The following is a 19,155-nucleotide window of genomic DNA, read 5'->3' on the forward strand; positions in this document are numbered from 1 at the left end:
TCGGACGCTCAACACACTGAGCCACCCAGGCGCCCCTGTCATTGTTTTTGTGACTGAAAATTTTAGTCTTCTTGGTATTCTGTTGATTTAAATGCTGCTAAATACTTAAGTTGCAATTCAAATACCCATAGCTCCCAGAATGGATTTTTGTTCTCCAAAAATGGAAATGATGCAGTGTGTTTGTTTTCAACAACCATGGAACTTTCCTTATGCTTGTTCATGACACTTAGCACTTTGCAGCTTCAACTGAGTTTTATTTGACAAGCTTTCCCTACCACATATAAGTAAACTCTCTATTTTCCATAGAACTGATTCCATGAGCTTATATGTGGGACGTGATAAATAGATCATAAAAAATAATTTTGAATTAAAATTTTTTTCTTTAATGTTTATTTTTGAGAGAGAGAGAGAGAGAGAGAGAGAGAGAGAGAGAGAGAGAGAGAGAGAGAGACAGCATGAACAGGAGAGGGGCAGAGAGAGAGAGAGGGAGACACAGAATCTGAAGCAGGCTCCAGGCTCTGAGCTGTCAGCACAGAGCCTGACACGGGGCTCAAACTCACAAAACTGCAAGATCATGACCTGAGCCAAAGTCAGACGCTTAACTGACTGAGCCACCCAGGCGCCCTGTAATTTTAATTAATTCATATATCTATCACTTCTTCTGATGAACAGAATGCTATACACATTTTCCCAATGGCATCTTGAATGCATACATAGAAATATAAAACATCTGCTTAAGATGTGAACATTTTACTGTATATAAAGTAGTCTCAATTAAAGTAAATAAATACTAGGTCATATATTAAACCAGTGTCTGTCTCTTAACGACGTATTAGCCATAGTAATGTATTTTTTATTTTTTTATTTATTTTTAACATTTATTCATTTTTTGAGAGTGAGAAAGACAGAGCATGAGCGGGGGAGGGGCAGAGAGAGAGGGAGACACTGAATCCAAAGCAGGTTCCAGGCTCCAAGCTGTCAGCACAAGGCCCTACACAGAGCTTGAACCCACGGTCTGCAAGATCATGACCTGAGCTGAAGTCAGACGCTCAACTGACTGAGCCACCCAGGCGCCCCTAGCCATAGTAATTTAAAACTAGGCCTTGAAGACCTTTGGCTCTGATGCCTTCATTCTGTGCTGCTTCTTGATTTATAAAAGAAATGTAATCTAGGAAAAAAGACATATATAGAGATACAGCAATAACTTTCTGTCTCAGAGTTGCATCATTTCGTTCCTCCATATCAGTTGTGTACTTGGTAGATTTATCTTCCGAGGAGATCTTTCCAAAATGCAGACACCAAATTACTGTCTCTTCATTATCTTCGGTGTAACATTTATGCTCTCTAGGATGGCATATACAACCTCCAAGTTTATAGCTACAATTTCTGTTCACCGGTCACCCCTTATTCTCCCACACCTCTGAGCTTCTTTGCATATGTTGTTCTCCCGGAAGCTCCTTTCTGATTCTTGTGTCTTATTCTCCTCACCTTTCAGGTCTAGCAGCATCTTTTCTAAAGCCTTCTATGAACTCTTCTACACTTTAGTCTTTTACAAAGACCTTTCTTTCCCAGGAATCCCAGAGTACTGATGACATCATCGTGCTACCAAGTGTATTAATGTAATAGTTTAAAGCAATTTATATGGCACTGATACCTGAAAGATAAAAAAAAAATATTGGTAACTATTTCTTTTTAATCATTACTAAGTACATATTCTGTTACTTACAGAAGTATCTTCTAATTGTTCATCTGTTACCCCTGTAAATCTTAAGTTTATCAAAGATAAAGCTATCTTTAGCAAGCGTGCAAAATATGAATAAAAGAGGTGATTAGTCACAGTGTAATACTTACAATGTTGTTTTATTTGTTTGGAAAATTCTCATATGTTTTTGAATGAGATTTTATATTTGAAGAAGCTTCTATACGCAAATTGTATCTTGGTTCAGGTATAACACTTTGTATAATTTAAGGAACTTCTGATTATAAATCATGTACCTTGATAAATAATGTATATTGGTTACAATTGCAAGCATAGTCTTTTCTCCAGGGACACCAACAGCTAAATTACTTAAGACAAAATATAAGTAGAAGGGTATTGTTATTGCTCCTAGCATCCTTTTAAGAAGTTATTTGCAATCTGGTAAATGCTTACATTTCTGGACCAGGTGGTGAGAATTTTATTCCTGTGGAATCTGGGAGTCTGTGTATAGTGTATGCACATCAGTGTTCAAAGTACTGCAGTTCACATGCTTTGGAGAGGATGGTGCATGATGATTAAGGACAAGGGCCTGGAGTAAGACAGCCTGGCTTTTAATCACAGCTCTCTGATGAGTGTTTGACCTTGGTGAGGTTACTTAATTTATGCTTCAGTATTCCTGTGTATAAAATAATAATAATGCTAGTATCTGTCTTATTGCATCTTTGTGGGACTTGAAGAAGCTTTTGTGACTGCACCACATACCATAGTGCTTCTCACACCGTAGGCATTCAGTAAGTCCTGATCCTCATTTGTATTATATAATGATAATAATGGACTCCCGGTCATTCCCTGAAGACAGAAGCCATGTATCAGCCAATCATCAGGTACCTGATAATATCCAAACCACTACCCCTCTCTAACTCAGTCCGATTTTTTATTTCTTCTACCCCCTTCCATCTTCTCACCATCCTTGCTTGTCTCAAATCATCGTGGTATATATAAAACATACAAGTGTCTAAAAAGAGTTTAGACTTCACACTCTTTTCACGTCCCTTTTATCCCTGAGATTTTATAATAGAGAACAGGGAACATGGTTTCCCATAAACGAAGTCAAGATTTTTGTGTTTTTTAAAAAAATTCTATTTTCTTGTTTATAGCAGGATGAACTTCCACGTAGAGATATTGAGACTTAAATAGTTACAAGCTTGTGCATGCCATTTTAGAAGAAGCCCAGATTTTTTTTGTGCATTTGCCTACAAGCTGTTTGCTTTCTTCTCTTTCTTCCAGCTGGAAGTCACTCATGATCCCTTTCAGAAGGAATTGTCAGCACAAACAATGCAGATTACAAGATGAAAAAATCCAAACCAAAGCACATGCACAAACCTCCCAGGTACATATGTTTCAAAACTAAATCTTTTCATTTGTAGTTTTCTGTACCCAAAGAGTGATTTTTACTTGTGGTTCTCAAGTACTTTGAATCTGTATCATGTGAAAGCAGGCCATTTGTGGGAATGTAGAACTCACTGGCATGATTTCTGTTCCTTTGTTACTACCTCATGTATTTATCATCCAAAGCTATTCAAGGAGGAGAATGCCATACCTGAACTAAGTTCCTTGACCACTAGAGCATATGAACTGACATAAAAAGTGAGGAAATAAATGAAAATGAGAGACCGAGTGACAGAGTCTGTCACAAAGTCTTAAGTTTCTGGGGGATGCATGTGGTTCTAAAAATAAGATGATGGTTCTAGTCTCAAGAAGCCTGTGCTAAATCTGAGAATGAAACTAAGCAACAAGAATACCCAAAGAAGAATTAGAGGAGGTTAGCTGGGCCTATAGGATGCACAGTAAAAGCTAACAGGATCCAGCGAGTATGCTAAAATCCTGTCAGTGATGACAGCTAATATGTATAGAACAGTTACTATGTTTCAGGAGCCTTTTCATTTTATCCCAACAACACCCTGAAAAGGAAGTTACAACTTGTATCCCTTCCTTGTATACAGGCAAACTCATGCACAGAGAAATTAAATATGAACCCAAGTTCACACAAATTCTACAGAATAGAGCCAAGCTGTTTATCCAGCTGTGTTGTCTCTAGAACCTGCACTTTTAATGGTGATACATTCATTTTCACTGGGAAGAACAAGAAAAAGTAGAGAGGAAAGTGGAGAGGAGAAAAGTGAGCCTGAGTGTATATTCTCCATCTATCTAGCATTCACATGTAACATAATTGTCATAAACTATAGAACTTTAATTATGGAATATATTTTTTGTTAACATATAATTATATAAAGGCTGAGAATAGTCATGGAACATGAAGGTGGGCCACTGTCGTGCTGAACAATAGACCAGAAAAGGATGGTACAAAAGTAGTAATATATTCTTTGCTTCTCACTTTTCTGAACCAGGTATTGGGAAATAGGTCTTCAAAATTATGATCATTATATATGACTGTGTGAATAATCGTCACTTTAATAATAACTGTTTCTTTCGACAAATTCCCATAGTTAGGTCAGTTTCCTCTACCATATACATTCATATCATCTTTATAATTTTTACTTATTATAGCTATCATTCCTGTGTACAATTTCTCTCTTTAATTGCTTCCTAGATTAGACTCTTATTTTATAAAGGTGGGGACTTCTTCACTGGCTTTTAGCTTAACATTATGTCTCCTATATATTGATGCACAGTAACTATCCAAGTAAATATCCTTTCTATAGGTTAAGAGGACAGGTTTGATTTTCTGATTTCCAAGCATAGAACTTATTAGAAAGAGCAGTAGTAGACTCTGTCATATTTTTATAATGAGGAAAGATGACTGATGCGAAGGAAAAAGACAGGCAAACCAGAAGAAAACTAACATAAGAATGAAAAGAACAAAAAATAGAAATCGAACAGGAATGTTAGACTGAAGCCTTGAGCCATCTAGTTAAAAGAATGAATAGTGTTGTGTGATTCAGTAGTCCTTACTCCATTAATTTCTTGCTTGTTTATCACAGATAGTGATAAAACTGATGTGCACTTCTGCTATTTTGACATAGTAATAACATCTGTCAAGCACATTGTCTCTAAAAAGTTTAAATTTGACTGTTAATTGATATTTACCTGGGTATTTCTGAGTGTTCAGATCTTACGTATAGACTGTTACACACATGAATGATTCTGAAACATAGCTGTTAGGAACTAGAGTTCTTATAACTTCAGTGCCATGATGTGAAAACAGTGTAGTCCATGTGCCTACTATATTCTCTGGGCTTCTGTTAAATGGGGAGAACAGGTTAATAGAGTAGGGGTGAGAATTTAATTGTATCATGCGTCTATAGCGCTAAGAATGAGTGTATGATGAGGGCTCAATCAGTGCTTTAAGATTGTTTTATTGTTTTTGATATTATCATTTTGGTTTTAGTATTTAGTAGACCAACAGCATCAGCTTTGAGATCAAGGATATCAAAATTTAAATCTTTTAATCTCTTTCTAAGCTTGAATCTTACCTTTGTGAAATAATAACATTGACCTTACAAGATTGTTGTGAGGAATAAATGAGCTTCTGTATACAAACTAATTGTGCCTGTCACAGTGGAAGCACACACACATTTATATACTTATATTTATTTTTTATATTCATAAAATATTATATTAATAAGAGTATATATGTTGTGGATAAAATAAGATATATTAGTTTAAACACCGTATTTTTGCTAGATTCTTGAGCTTTTCTTTTTCTGCAGTATTTTAGTTGTGCATCCTGTTTGTTTTCCTGGGTGCCTAATGGGCATAATAACTATACAGAAAAACAAGCAGACCTCAAAAACGACCCTTGATGTATATTTTATATTTGAAAATAGACAGTAAAAAGAAAACTCTTTTATTGTCTTCTGTCTGTCTGTTTCTGTCTTGATACAGTCAAATGCTGTTCTTTTACAAAACAAAACATATCATTGAATGATTGTCTAAAACAAATGGTTTTTCTTGAACATTAATTGGGAACATTGCTGGCAAGAAAATTCAACATCAGAATGGCCTACAGACAGAGACATTTCCTTATTTGTTCCCCTGTTCAACTGTTAAAAATATGGCCTGTCTGATACATTTTTATAGAGTTGGTTAGGAAAACTTTTTTTACATGAGCTACTGGCCCTTCAGACAGAGGGACGTGACAGGTAAAATATCCTATGGGCAGAACATAAATCAGTTAGCATGAAACGAATACCTATTATGAATTAAGCACAATGTTAACCCTGTAAACATGAAGTTTATGTGATTCATGCACATAAGAATTTTTAGTGTCATGGGAAAGACTGGTATGAACAAATAGTCAATAGAGGCAGTGAGCTCAAGAATAAATACCTTGGTATTACACAGTAAGAAGAACATAATATCTCTTAAAGGGAAGTAGTGTATTTCCAGAGAAGTAAGTTGACTTCTGGGCTGGACTTTGAATATATCCTTATTGATTTTTAGGTGTAAAGACTGGGAATAGGCCATTGAATGGATGAGAAACATCATGTACAAAGATTCAAAACTTATGTGGAATGGCATGGTAGGTTTAGACAACTATAAATATTGTTAACTCCCCAATTTTAGAGTATTAGGATAAGAAGAGAAATGGAAGGAATTAAGGCTAAAACAAGAATCAGAAACTTGAAATGTCTTTGTTCAAGCTCTGGTGACTGGAAATCAAGGACGATATTTAATCAAAAGAGCATTATTTGCATATGGGTTTTGTTGTAGTTGTTGTTTATTACGAAAAGTTGTATTTTCTTTTTTAAAAAGTCTTATTGAATTTTTCACATAAATAGAAAAAGTTATATGTCCATTTTTTTAAAAAACAGTTTTATTGAGGTTTTCACATAAATAGAAAAAAACAACCTTAAAATTCACATGGAGACACAAAAGACCTCAAATAGTAAAGCAACCTTGATCAAGAAGAACAAAGCTAGATGTACTACACTTTCTGACTTCAAATGGTACTATAAAGTTACAGTAATCAAAACAATATGGTACTGGTATCAAAGCAGATAAATAAACCAATGGAACAGAAAAGAGAATTCAGAAGTAAACCTATACATTTACAGTCACCTGATCCTCAAGGAGGAATACACACAATGCAGAAAGGATAGTCTTTTTTTTTTAATTTTTTTTAACGTTTATTCATTTTTGAGACAGAGAGAGACAGAGCATGAACGGGGGAGGGACAGAGAGAGAGGGAGACACAGAATCGGAAGCAGCTTCCAGGCTCCGAGCCATCAGCCCAGAGCCAAACTCGGGGCTCGAACTCACGGACCACGATATCATGACCTGAGTCGAAGTCAGATGCTTAACCAACTGAGCGGCGCCCCAAGGATAGTCTTTTCAATAAATGGTGTTAGGTAAACTAGATATGCATATGCAAAAAGTTGAAATTGTACTGGTCTCACATACACAAAATTCATTTCAAAATGGATTAAAGGATTAAGCGTAAGACCTGAAACCATAAAACTCCTGAAACAACAACAACAACAGCAGCAGCAGCAACAACAACAACAACAACAAAACAACAACAACAATAAAGAAACCAGAGAAAATCTTAACACTGGTCTTGGCAATAATTTCTTGATATAATACCAAAAGCACAGGCAACAAAAGCAAAAATAGACACGTTGGATTACATCAAAGTAAGAAGTTGCTTCAGAGAAAGAAAACAGCAAATAAAAATGCAACTTATGGAATGAGAACAAATATTTGTAAACTATAAGAGGTTAATCTCCAAATATAAAGAACTCATACAATTCAATACCAAAAATACAAATGATCTCATTAAAAATGGGCAAAGTACTTAAATAAACACTTTCAAAATAAGTTCAAATGGCTACCATACATGAAAAAGTGTTCAACATTTCTTTTTTACTTATTTATTTTTTTAATTTTCTTTATTTTTGAGAGGCAGAGAGAGACAGAGTGCTTGTGGGGGAGGGACAGAGAGAAAGGGAGACACAGAATCAGAAGCAGGCTCCAGGCTCTGGGCTGTCAGCACAGAGCCTGATGTGGGCCTGAACTCATGAACTGTGAGATCATGACCTGAGCCGAAACCGGATGCTCAACCGACTGAGCCACCCAGGCACCCCTCAGCATTTCTAATCATCCGGGAAATGCAAATCAAAGCCGCAATGAGATAGCACTTCACATGTGTAAGGATGACTGTTATTAAAAGGACAAAGAGAAATAGTGATGGTCAGGAAGTATGGAAGAGGGAATTCTTGTACACTGCTGGTGGGAATACAAATTAGTAGAGCTATTTCAGAAAACAGTGTGGAGATTCCTCAAAAAATGAAATATAGAGGGTCACCTGGGTGGCTCAGTTGGTTAAGCATCTGGCTCTTGATTTCGGCTCAGGTCTAGATCTTATGGTTCCTGGGATCGGCTCCTGCCTTGGGCTCTGTGCTGACAGTGCAAAACCTGCTTGGGATTCTCCATCCGTCTCTGCCCCTCCCCCACTTATGCACATACACTCTCTCAAAATAAATTTAAAAAGTGAAAAAATGAAAAACAGAACTACTCTATGATCTGGTAACCCCACTTCTGGGCACATATCCAAAAGGAACTGAAAACAAGATGATAAAGAGATATTTTCACTCCCATATTCATCAAAGTATTACTCATAATAGCCAAGAAATAGAAATAACCTAAATTTCCCTTGCCAGAAGAGTAAAGAAAATACAGTATTAGATTACATACACAGGGGAATGTTATTCTGTCCTAAGAAGAAAAGGAATATCACATCTATGTGATAACATGGATGGAGCTAGAGGGCATTAATACTAAGTCAGAGAAAGACAAACACTGTATGATTTCTCTTGTATGTAGAGTCTTTATTTTTATTTTTTTTAAGTTTATTACAAGGGAGGGGTAGAGAGAGAGGGTGAGAGAGAGAATCCTAAGATGACTACGCACTGTCAGCACAGAGCCTGATGTGGGGCTCAATCTCATGAACCATATGATCGTGACCTGAGCTGAAATCAAGAGTTGGACACACAACTGACAGAGCCACCCAAGTGCCCCTGTAGAATCTTTAAAAAACCAATCTCATAGAAAGGGAAAACAGATTGATGTGCCTAGAGACTGGGAGAGAGGGAAATGGGGTGACGTTGGCCAAAGGGTACAAAATTTCAGTTGAGCAAGATTACATTCTACATGTACAGGAAGTAACAATAGTTAAGAATACTGTGTTTTATACTTGATTTGTACTTGAAATCTGCCAAAAAGATCTTAAGTTAAATATCATCACACACACACATGTGTGAACACACACACACACACACACACACACACACATACCATACACAGTACACAAACACATGCACAAAACTTTGGGCATGTTAATTAAGTTGATTGCAGAGATCCTTTCATAATTTATATGTAAGTCATATGGTTTTTCTGGTGTTCAGATTTTTTGTTTTTGTTTTGTTCTTTTATTTTCATTGAGCTATGAAGTATAACTGCAGCTTTTTGACAAACTTACCCCTGGTTTTATAAAAAACTATCCTTGGTTTCTTTCTATAGGAAAAACACAGCCTTCCCAAGTAAAAGCAGAAATACAGCACTGGTTAAAAACAAAGAGTTTGGAATCTGGCTAATGGGGATTTTTGTCACACACAGGCTAATTCACCTACTCAATCTTAAAAAAGGGGAAGAGGTACCTTAGTCCATTTGAGCTGCTAAAAATATCTACCATACAGTGAATAGCTTATAAACAGCAAGTATTATTTTTTTTTCTCACAGTTCTGGAGGTTGGGGAGTCCAAGATCAAGATGCCAGCAGATACGGTGTGTGAGAGCCTACTTCCTGGTTTATAGATGGCCATCTTTTCACTGTGTTCTTTCTGCGTGATGGAAGAGGTAAGGGAGCTCTCTGAGGTATCTTGTAAGAGCACTCCTCCAGTGCCGTCATGACTTAATCACTCACAAGACTCCCCACCCCCAAACACCATCATTTTGGGGATTAGGTTTCAACATATGTATTTGGAGGACTGGGAGACACAAACATTCAGTCTGTTTTAATAATAATTATCTCTTCCTACTCCATGTCTAGATCTTTCTCATCACTCAGGTCTCACCTTCTCAGGAAAAACTTCCTAACCTCTGTACATAATTACTCTCTGCCTCACAGTCAGGGCTGGCTTCATGGGCATGTGACCAATGCAGTTGTACAAGGCCTCACATTTAGAAGGATCCTGTACTTGGGATTTAGTGTTCTGCATTTGCCAACTTGAAATTCCTAGTAATTTTACTTTTGAATTTGTATTTTATAAGTGAAATCCAATGGGTCAATGGAACACGTACCCAGGCTTGGAACTTTAGCTTGCACAGAGTATCATGTCACAGCAATGCTGTGGGATGGTTTCTTGACCACCTGCCTCTCTGCCCCCTGTTCCCTAGGCCTACTGAGCCTCCTTCTCTCTTCTGCCCATGACTACTTCCATTCTCTTCCCTGTCAGGTGGATGGGCATGGACACAGCATGTCAGAGTTGGTCACACTGCCCTATGACATCTTGGAGTAGGACATGATACCTTACTCTAGGCTGGCAGCACAATGCCCTGTCTGGCAGGTGATTGACCAGAGATTGTGTCTCATCAGGGAAAAGTCTTTTGCCTACCCCCAGTCCAATTACCATGTATGTCCTGTCTGGGAGGTTTAAAGATCTGTAGTACATGCTCATCTATTGTTGGTCTCTGCAGTGGCAAGCCTGCAGGAAAGGGATAAAGCAGATCCTACTCCTGAATACCCCACCCCTGGCCAGGGCACAGTGTGTCAGTTCACGAGCTCGTGGATGGAGACCCAGGCACCCGCAGGATTTTTTTCATGTGGCAGTGCCTATGAGCACCTCTGAGAGTCTGTACTCACCCTCAAAGATCCTTGTGTCCAGGAGCACTCTCTCAGTCAGATCTATTCCTGAGCAATTCTCTCTTTCTCCTTCCAACCTTCCTGAAGCTGACATGTATTTGTCCCATCGGATGAGCTTGAGACACCCTCCAGAGATGAGCCATGAGATAATAATTGAGTAATTTCAGGACACGGAGTCAAATGAAATACAAATAATTAGCAGGTAACATGTATCAAGCTAATATTAATTATAAATTAAGGTTCCTTTGAAGTAGAGTCTACGTCTGTTTTGTTAAATACCAAATATTAATTGCATTCCTGTCAGAATGGCCGGTATAGGTTAGGTATTTAATAAATATAGGTATTGAATGGATGAATGAATGAATGATGAAATGAATGAACGTAGGTTTGTATAAGGATTAAATGAGAAAACCAGCATAGTGTCTGGTACATAGGGCTCAAATTGGTGGTTGTGGACATCGTAGCAATGATAGTAATAAAAATGGTAATGATGGTGGTGATGATGACGATGGTACTCTTCCACCTGATACAATATATTTTCTGTAAAATTACATTTCTTAATATACAAATTAATCATTTTTTAAGATATGACTTGTGATTTCTTTCTCTCTTGCTCTGTGGCTTTGCCCCATATATTCTTCTGACTGAAATATCATTCATCGTTCACTCTTATCCTGTAGCTTATTCGTAACTTTTATTTCCTCAATTTATATTTTAAAAATTAGCTAAATATTATGCACTCCGGGAGATCTGTCTGGACATACCTGGCTAGGTCATATCTAACTGTCTATCTTTTAACTCTTTCACCCTTTTTAAAAAATGTTTATTTTTGAAAGAAAGAGAGCATGCACACATGTGTGAGTGGAGGAGGGGCCGAGGGAGAGGGGGACAGAGGATCTGAAGGGGGCTCTGTGCTGAGAGCAGAGATCCTGTTGCAGGACTCAAACTCAAGAATTTTAACATCATGACCTGAGCCAAAGTTGGACACTTAACCAACTGAGCCACCCAGGCACCCGTCTCACACTTGTAGTACATATCAGTCTTGCAATTCCTGTCTGTGTGATTTTTGCATAGTTTTAATTATCTCTCACTCTTGCTATATGTTCTGTGTGTATAGGGCCTACTTTTTTTTTTATACAATAATCATTTATTTCTCATAGCTGTGGAGACTGGGAAGTCCAAGACCAAAGTGCAGGCAGATTTGGGATATGATGAGGACCAGCTTCCTTTATGCTGTTTAGGTCTCTTTTATAAGGGCACTAATCTCTTCATGTGTGCTCCACCTTCATTATGTGATCACCTCCAAAGGGCCCCATCCCCTAATACCATCACAGTGGCGGTGAGGATTTCAATTTATCAATTTTGGAATATAGGGTCTTAATTTTTGCTTAATGTGATAGCCCAACACATAGCTCAGATCCTGGCACGTAGTTCCCATGTAACACACATTTACTGCATGAATTGTTTATTGAAGATGTTAAAAAAAAAAGGACAGGAAATGAAGATGGTGGGGGATTAATAGAAACATTATTCTAAGTAGTAGAAACATTTCCTGTGTCTTTATTCCCAAATGATTCTCTTTACTGCTTCTCTTTCAACCCCTTTTTGAATTCTTGTGATGCCTATTCAAGTTTGTGCGTGTATTTACTTGTTTCTTCTTCATGTTGTTCCTTTCTCCCAAAGAGGGCCCCTGGTAGCTCTGACAAGTCAAGGGAGGTTATTCATTCTTTGAGCTTGCAGAGCTCTGCTATATAGCCTCAGGTAAAATTGTTCAAAGAGCCCAAAAGGAAAGTAAAAAGAGCCAACAGAACACCTAACATGATGCCATCTTTCCCCTTGGGTTTACCTTTTCTGCATTTCTGGTTGCCTCTAAGTTGATTGAGCAAGAATTCACTCTCAAACACTTGAAAAGACTTAGCCACATCTCTATATACGTGGAAGATATTCTAGATCAGACACATTCATGTTTGTAGGTGTTGAAGTTTTACAATATGAATGGAGCCTTCTTTAAGATAAAAAATACAAAATTATGAATTTAAATCTATATGAAATACCATATTTATTTAGAATGAGTAAGGAAATCACAACAAATATAATTTAAAAAATTACAAATGTCACATGATGCAAAAGAATAGCATATTTTTAAAATTAATTCCTTGAAACAGTACCTTAAGACTTTCTGTTTCCTAAATTATTTGGCAGCATAATCTTATGATACCTTTAGATTATTTTCTCTTGTAGAGTGAATAGAAAGTTAACTTCAGGCTCTTTATTTATTTATTTATTTAACGTTTATTTATTTTTGAGACACATAGAGACAGAGCATGAACGGGGGAGGGTCAGAGAGAGGGAGACACAGAATCTGAAACAGGCTCCAGGTTCTGAGCTGTCAGCATAGAGCCCGACTCGGGGCTCGAACTCATGGACCGCGAGATCATGACCTGAGCCGAAGTCGGCCGCTTAACTGACTGAGCCACCCAGGCGCCCCAACTTTAGGCTCTTTAAAAGGAAGTTTGATTTTTTTAATTTATTGTTCTTGAATTGCCAAATATACTCTTGATGGAATAAAAATTGTAATTTGATTAGGCTTCAATGAGAACCAAATCTTTTTCTTTTTAAGTTACATGTGTGTGGGTTGGAAAAAAATTCTATTGACAAGCTTTAAATTTTAAATATATTTTTTTCTTTCTTCTATCAGATAATTCTGGTGCTGGGGGCCAACTCACATATTTGTACATGATACTACACTCATCAGTGTGGTGCTGTGGTCAGTGGGAGATAGGTAAATCTTTGGAAGTCCCTACATTGCGACACCTAGCAATAACTATGATACACAAAGCAACTGAACCATGTAAATATATTCTGCACAAAGTCCCAGCAGACTCTCCAGTCAGCTAGACCCCAAAATGTCCACAGGGTACATCACTCCTAACCCATGGGAGAAGAAAGGCAAAGAGTGATTGGAGAAGGAAAGAAACAATGGTCTTGACTAATTGAGGTTAAAATGTCTTTGCCAATTTTATAAAAACACGACCATGTGACTCCAGTGTTGGTCTCTCTATAGATAAAGAAGCCCTGAAATATGTTTCACTCCCTGTTTGGTAAACATATCTTTGCTTCCTACACAAATCTCTCAACAAATGTCATTTAGTTATGCTGGCCTTTCTCCAAATCACTGAGATAATACTTTTTCAGGGACACAGTAGAGGTGCAATATGGTTGTCATGTTGCCCTTCAAAGGAGAGTTATTGAATAAAGGTGCTGACTTAAAACCTAAATAGTACTAGATTCTGGATTATGCTAGAGGGAAAATAGAAAGGATGACTGTCTTCATGCCTCTCACTGCAAACGTTTGTTGACTCTATACAATGTAGTGGACACTGCATTGAGAGCTTACGCGTAGTTGTTCATTGGCTGTTTATAATATCCCTGTGAGGATATCTGTAGTGAGTTCCACTGTATAGGCAAAAATGCTTAAATAGACGAATTCAGTAAACTACCCCAAGGACAAGCTGATGAAACTGACATTTTCATTAAGGAAGTCTGATTCCAGCATTGGCACTCTTAGCCACTCTATTCTACTGCTTCATGTTACCCCCCACTCCGGCCCACCCCTCCCCCCCACCATTCCTCAGTACATTGAAAAGCAATGTACTCATCTCTCCCTATGATGTAGAGAAAATAACCTAAGGTGTGGAATGAAAGCAAGTTTAATGTACATCTCCTTTAAATATTATTAGTTGAATGAGCCAGTTACTTTATTGTTGAATTTTTTGCCTCTCATCTGTAAATGAATATTTTTATGACCCTTTTTTGAAGAAGAATTAAACTATTGTATGAGACAACTTTCAGCTCATTGGACAAGTTATTTGCCTGAACTTCAGATTGTTTACACGGTAGCTGTTTGGCCTTAAGCAACTCCATTCCTCTTACCTGCACAATGGGATTGCATCATTTATTTCTATTGGTGAGAGGATACAACAAAAAACAAAGGTGAAAGGGATCCATCAGTCCTAATTTGCATAATGCAAAATGTGTGCTACTAAAACCATAATTATTTCCATATTTTAAATTGATAGCAATTATGGATATCAAGTTTATGAGCATAAGATGTCTAAAAAATTAAGACTTGAACGTGTGTCCATCTTTGAGGAGGATGAGGAGAAAGGAGGTTTGGGTTTGTCCAGTCAATTAAAACTAAATTCCTGATGGCGCAAGTTGTTTCTGATTTTGACATTCTGTTCCCATAGCTGGGGACAACAGAACTTAGGTTAGCCACTGGGTCATTTTTTTTTTTGTAGTTTTTTAAATGATTTTTAAAATTTAGAGAGAGAAAGAGAGAGACAGAGGACAAGCTGGGGAGGGGCAGAGAGAGAGGGAGACACAGAATCTAAAGCATGTTCCCAGGTCCTGAGCTGTCAGCACAGAGCCCGATGCACGGATCAAACTCATGAACCACGAGATCATGACCTGGGCCTAAGTCAGATACTCAACCAACTGAGCCACCCAGGCACCCCTAGGTAAATTATCCCTAGGTAGTTTTTTTTCTCACAAAGAAAGAATCTTCCTGGAGTTCAGAAATAAAATTTTAAAGAGCAGACAATAAAAGAAATAAAACACACTTGTTTATGTACTTAATGTAACTGCGTTTCAGACATCTTCTCTAGATTTTGTTTCTTTTTTATAATGAGGATGACATTTTCTTTGGTGTTGCTTTAAAAATGTAGGCTGTAAACACTGAGAAAGAAAAGAGGCAATTGTTACGTAGTAAACTCAAGTACATTATATTAATCAATTTTACATATCTATACTCAACCTCATTCATTCAATCCGTGTGTCTTCCCTGGACCACAATTTACTATAAAAGTCATGTCTCTACCTCCACTTTAGTTTGGACCAAGCCCAAGTGAAACTATGAAAAAGGCATATATAAAGAAAGATAGATGTGGTTTACTGCATGGGGACAGGAAGCAAAATGACCTCTCAAATGTTCCCAACTGAGGACATGACATTTTCAGAAGAGTCAAAAAAAATTGTGAAGTCACCTTTTCCATATTCCACCCATTTAATGTTGATATATTCATGGCTGGTTACAAGAAAAAGTCAGGGTAAAGTCGCACTAGGAAACAGTAATTCACTTTGGGTGATTATCAGAAAGGACTAATAGCGAAGTTTCCAAAATGCCAGCATACACAAGATATTGTTGTGGTAAGACTAATGAGCCGGGGTGAGGGGAGAAATCCCCTTCACGTTAGTGACAGTTGCCAAGCACTCTGACATTTTACCATGTGGCCACGGTCTCGTAAATTCCTTCATACGCTGTGCTCCACTGTAAGATCAGAAAGGCAAATGAGAACAAGAGCAGAAGTTCATTCTTCTTATGAATGCAAGTTTTTTTCCAGTCTAGTTTCTGGATCTTTAATTGCTTCTGCCAATAACGCTTGGCCTTCTTACTGATCTGTAGTCTGTCAAGTTCCCCAGTGAAGGTTTTCAGCTCTGTGAAAGTTTTCAGAACCACAGAGGCTCTCTCCCTATGGCTAGCCCTCCTTGTCAGGTTTAATATGGCTTCTGGGTTTCTCCCTACTGTCCTCAAGTTTTTAACTTGATTTTTTTTTCCCTAAAGCTTGTATATCTATCCTTTGATCATTCACTCATTCATCATCTTTTCCTGCCCTCCAAGCCTAGCACCAGACCAGTATACTGTCTATTAGCCCTTCCTTCCTGTGGTCACCTAGACACATACACATGTGCCTTGTGAAAATGTCACTAATATTTCAGAATTACATGAAATTATCACAGTTCTTATCCCCAGACTGTGATTTTTTTTTTCAACGTTTATTTATTTTTGGGACAGAGAGAGACAGAGCATGAACGGGGGAGGGGCAGAGAGAGAGGGAGACACAGAATCGGAAACAGGCTCCCGGCTCTGAGCCATCAGCCCAGAGCCCGACGCGGGGCTCGAACTCACGGACCGCGAGATCGTGACCAGGCTGAAGTGCCACCCAGGCGCCCCATCAGACTGTGATTTCTAACTGACCTCTGAAATAACAGATGGACATTTCTTTTGCGTCAATTTCTTATATTTTTTCCTGTGCTTTGGTCTGTCCATGTATTTCTCTTTTCTACTATGGTATTCTAATAACTCTTTTTTAAAAATTTTTTTAACATTTATTTATTTTTGAGACAGAGAGAGAGCATGAACAGGGGAGGGTCAGAGAAAGAGGGAGACACAGAATCTGAAGCAGGCTCCAGGCTCTGAGCTGTCAGCACAGAGCCCGATGCGGGGCTCGAACCCATGGACCGCGAGATCATGACCTGAGCCGAAGTCGGACACTTAACCGACTGAGCCACCCAGGCGCCCCTCTAATAACTCTTAAAATGAATGTGTCTCGTGCAAGCATGCAGCATTAGCACAGAACAAGTTGCTTCCATATTCAAATGGCCAGTTTGCATAACTGTTGAGCACTCCAGTCTGGGTTACATTTCATTTACCACTCATCCCACCTGCGTGACTCTCATGTCCCTCCCTTTGGATCATATTTCCGTAGATCCTGTGTTCAACTTTTAGGATCTTCCAGCCGGTAGGTAAATCAGCAACTGGATTATTACAACCTGATATCCAAGTCCCTTTCTCCTCCAATTCTAGGGATGGGGTCCCTGCCACTTCTCTCCCTTCCTCTTTCTGGTATCACCCTCTGCTGTTAGGGTCATTTCTTACCCTTCTGAGGTTTACACTTCCTATAGCAGTTCACCCATAGTGTAAGAAGTCGCTTGTACCCCTGGAACCATATATTATCTATGAAATCTCATTGGATGATTTGGTAGCCTTCTTGACCCCTTTCTATACGTCCCATTCCACCCTGTGTACAGCATTTAGACTCTGTAAAAGTGGCTTCAGTTCAGATATGGGCATGTTTGTCATTACAGAAAAATCTATTTTGATGCACACGATCATTTCTGGAATAGGGAAGTGCATAACTCTCAGGACCTGTTCTCAGGATCCTCCACCTGCTATTTGTTGGTCCCTCTCTCCCCAGCCCTGCATAGATTACCACTAAGTATGTCTGCATCTGCAGGTTGTGCTTTCCTCTGTGGCTCAGTGCCAGAACTGGAACAAGAGTAATAATAATTGGCATTTTTTTTGAATACTACTCATGTCAGGCACTGGACCAGTGCTTTACAAACATCATGCCTTTTTATTCATCATATATATGAAAATTGAGGCTCAGAGATTAATTTACTCAGGATGGCAAGGTGATTAAGTGACAGCGAGCTTTCAAAACCAAATCTTTCTAATTTTCAAGGTCCTTGCTCTTAATGTTAGTATCAAAGCTGTGCTAGAAATGCTTGCCCTACTGCAGTGGGATCTTTAAGTAGAGACCCACTTACTTGAACCAAAGCCTAAAGGGCATTCGGGGAAGAAAATCACTGCTGAATTCCCATCGCCTAAAGCATCCATTTGCCTGGAACGTTGCAAATGCTCCATACATGTTTATTGAGCAAATGAAATCTATGGTAGTCTACTCTTCAAATACAATTAGAATCAAATGTAGGAAATCCAAAATCTGCCAATTTTCTGTTAATCCCTTAACAATTAAGTGTGCTCTCTGGACCAGTGGTATGGCTTCTCTGAAGAAAAGTTTGTTAAAAATGCAGACTCTCAGGCCTGACCCCAGAGGCAGGGAATAAGCATCCGTGTTTTAACAAGATCCCCTGGGTGTTGTGTCTGCAAATTAAGCTGGGACAGGACTGGCCTAATTTTAGTCAGAGTTCAATGAGGCAGAATGGCTTGGAATGTTCCCTTACCTACATAAGAGACTTCTGTTATTTTCACTCTGCTGTTTGAGCATCCTCCCTAGGATAAAGATATTGCTCTCCAGGACAAGTGCCCACTTACAGCCTTTTATAAATAAAGGTACAGTTGGAAAAGATGGAGACTTGTCTTCCTGTTGTATTGACAATTAGAGTTCTCTACTTTGTGAGGTTTAGCTTAAGAACTAATCTGCAGTCTTCTGCCCCTGGTAGTACTGGAGAGATAGAACATGACTATTGTAAATGTGCATCAACAGGTGATTTCTCTGCCCCACCAGTAACACAATGACATCCAAATGAGTGATTATGGTGAGTTTGGAAAGGAAAGAATTGGTATAAAGAAACTTAGGAAGCTTTTTTTTTAAATAATTTGGAAACTTACAAAATCTCTTAAGCTATATGAGGCCTTTTTAAAAAAAAACATGAAAAATAGGAAGCCATGTAACCAATACTGCAATGTAATATTCTACTATCCATATGGCCCCTTTCCTTTGAATCCCTATTTATATTACCTGAGGAACTTAGAGAACAGTGGTAAAGGATGTGTGCTTATGGAAAGGGATAGTCTTTGTATTTATTTTCTAATTATGTAACTCATGAACTCAAAAGAAATGATTACTTAAGCTATGTTGAGTCTCCATACTTTTAAGAAAAAGTAAGTTAATTCAGAGTCATCAATGGAACACACAAAGCTGGTATGATCCAGAGCTGAAACAAACGTAGGAAAATTTTCCTATAATAGTGCTCAATTGATTGTATCT

General features: G+C 38.2%; 1 long non-coding RNA gene across 6 annotated transcripts in view; it reads left to right on the forward strand.

Annotated features, from left to right (window-relative positions):
• LOC109494903 overlaps positions 1-19,155 on the forward strand; it is a 253,274-nt gene that overhangs the window by 140,259 nt on the left and 93,860 nt on the right. For 4 of the 6 annotated variants that reach the window (XR_006590389.1, XR_006590387.1, XR_006590386.1 and 1 more), the window contains 2 exons: positions 2,987-3,089; positions 9,461-9,576. This is a non-coding gene — a long non-coding RNA (uncharacterized LOC109494903). Of the gene's footprint in view, positions 1-2,986; positions 3,090-6,163; positions 6,243-9,460; positions 9,577-19,155 lie in introns of all 6 variants that reach the window. The other 2 variants (XR_006590390.1, XR_006590388.1) reach the window with 1 other exon arrangement.

The sequence above is a fragment of the Felis catus genome, chromosome E2 (genome assembly GCF_018350175.1).
Source record: "Felis catus isolate Fca126 chromosome E2, F.catus_Fca126_mat1.0, whole genome shotgun sequence".
In the NCBI taxonomy this organism is placed as follows: Eukaryota; Metazoa; Chordata; class Mammalia; order Carnivora; family Felidae; genus Felis; species Felis catus.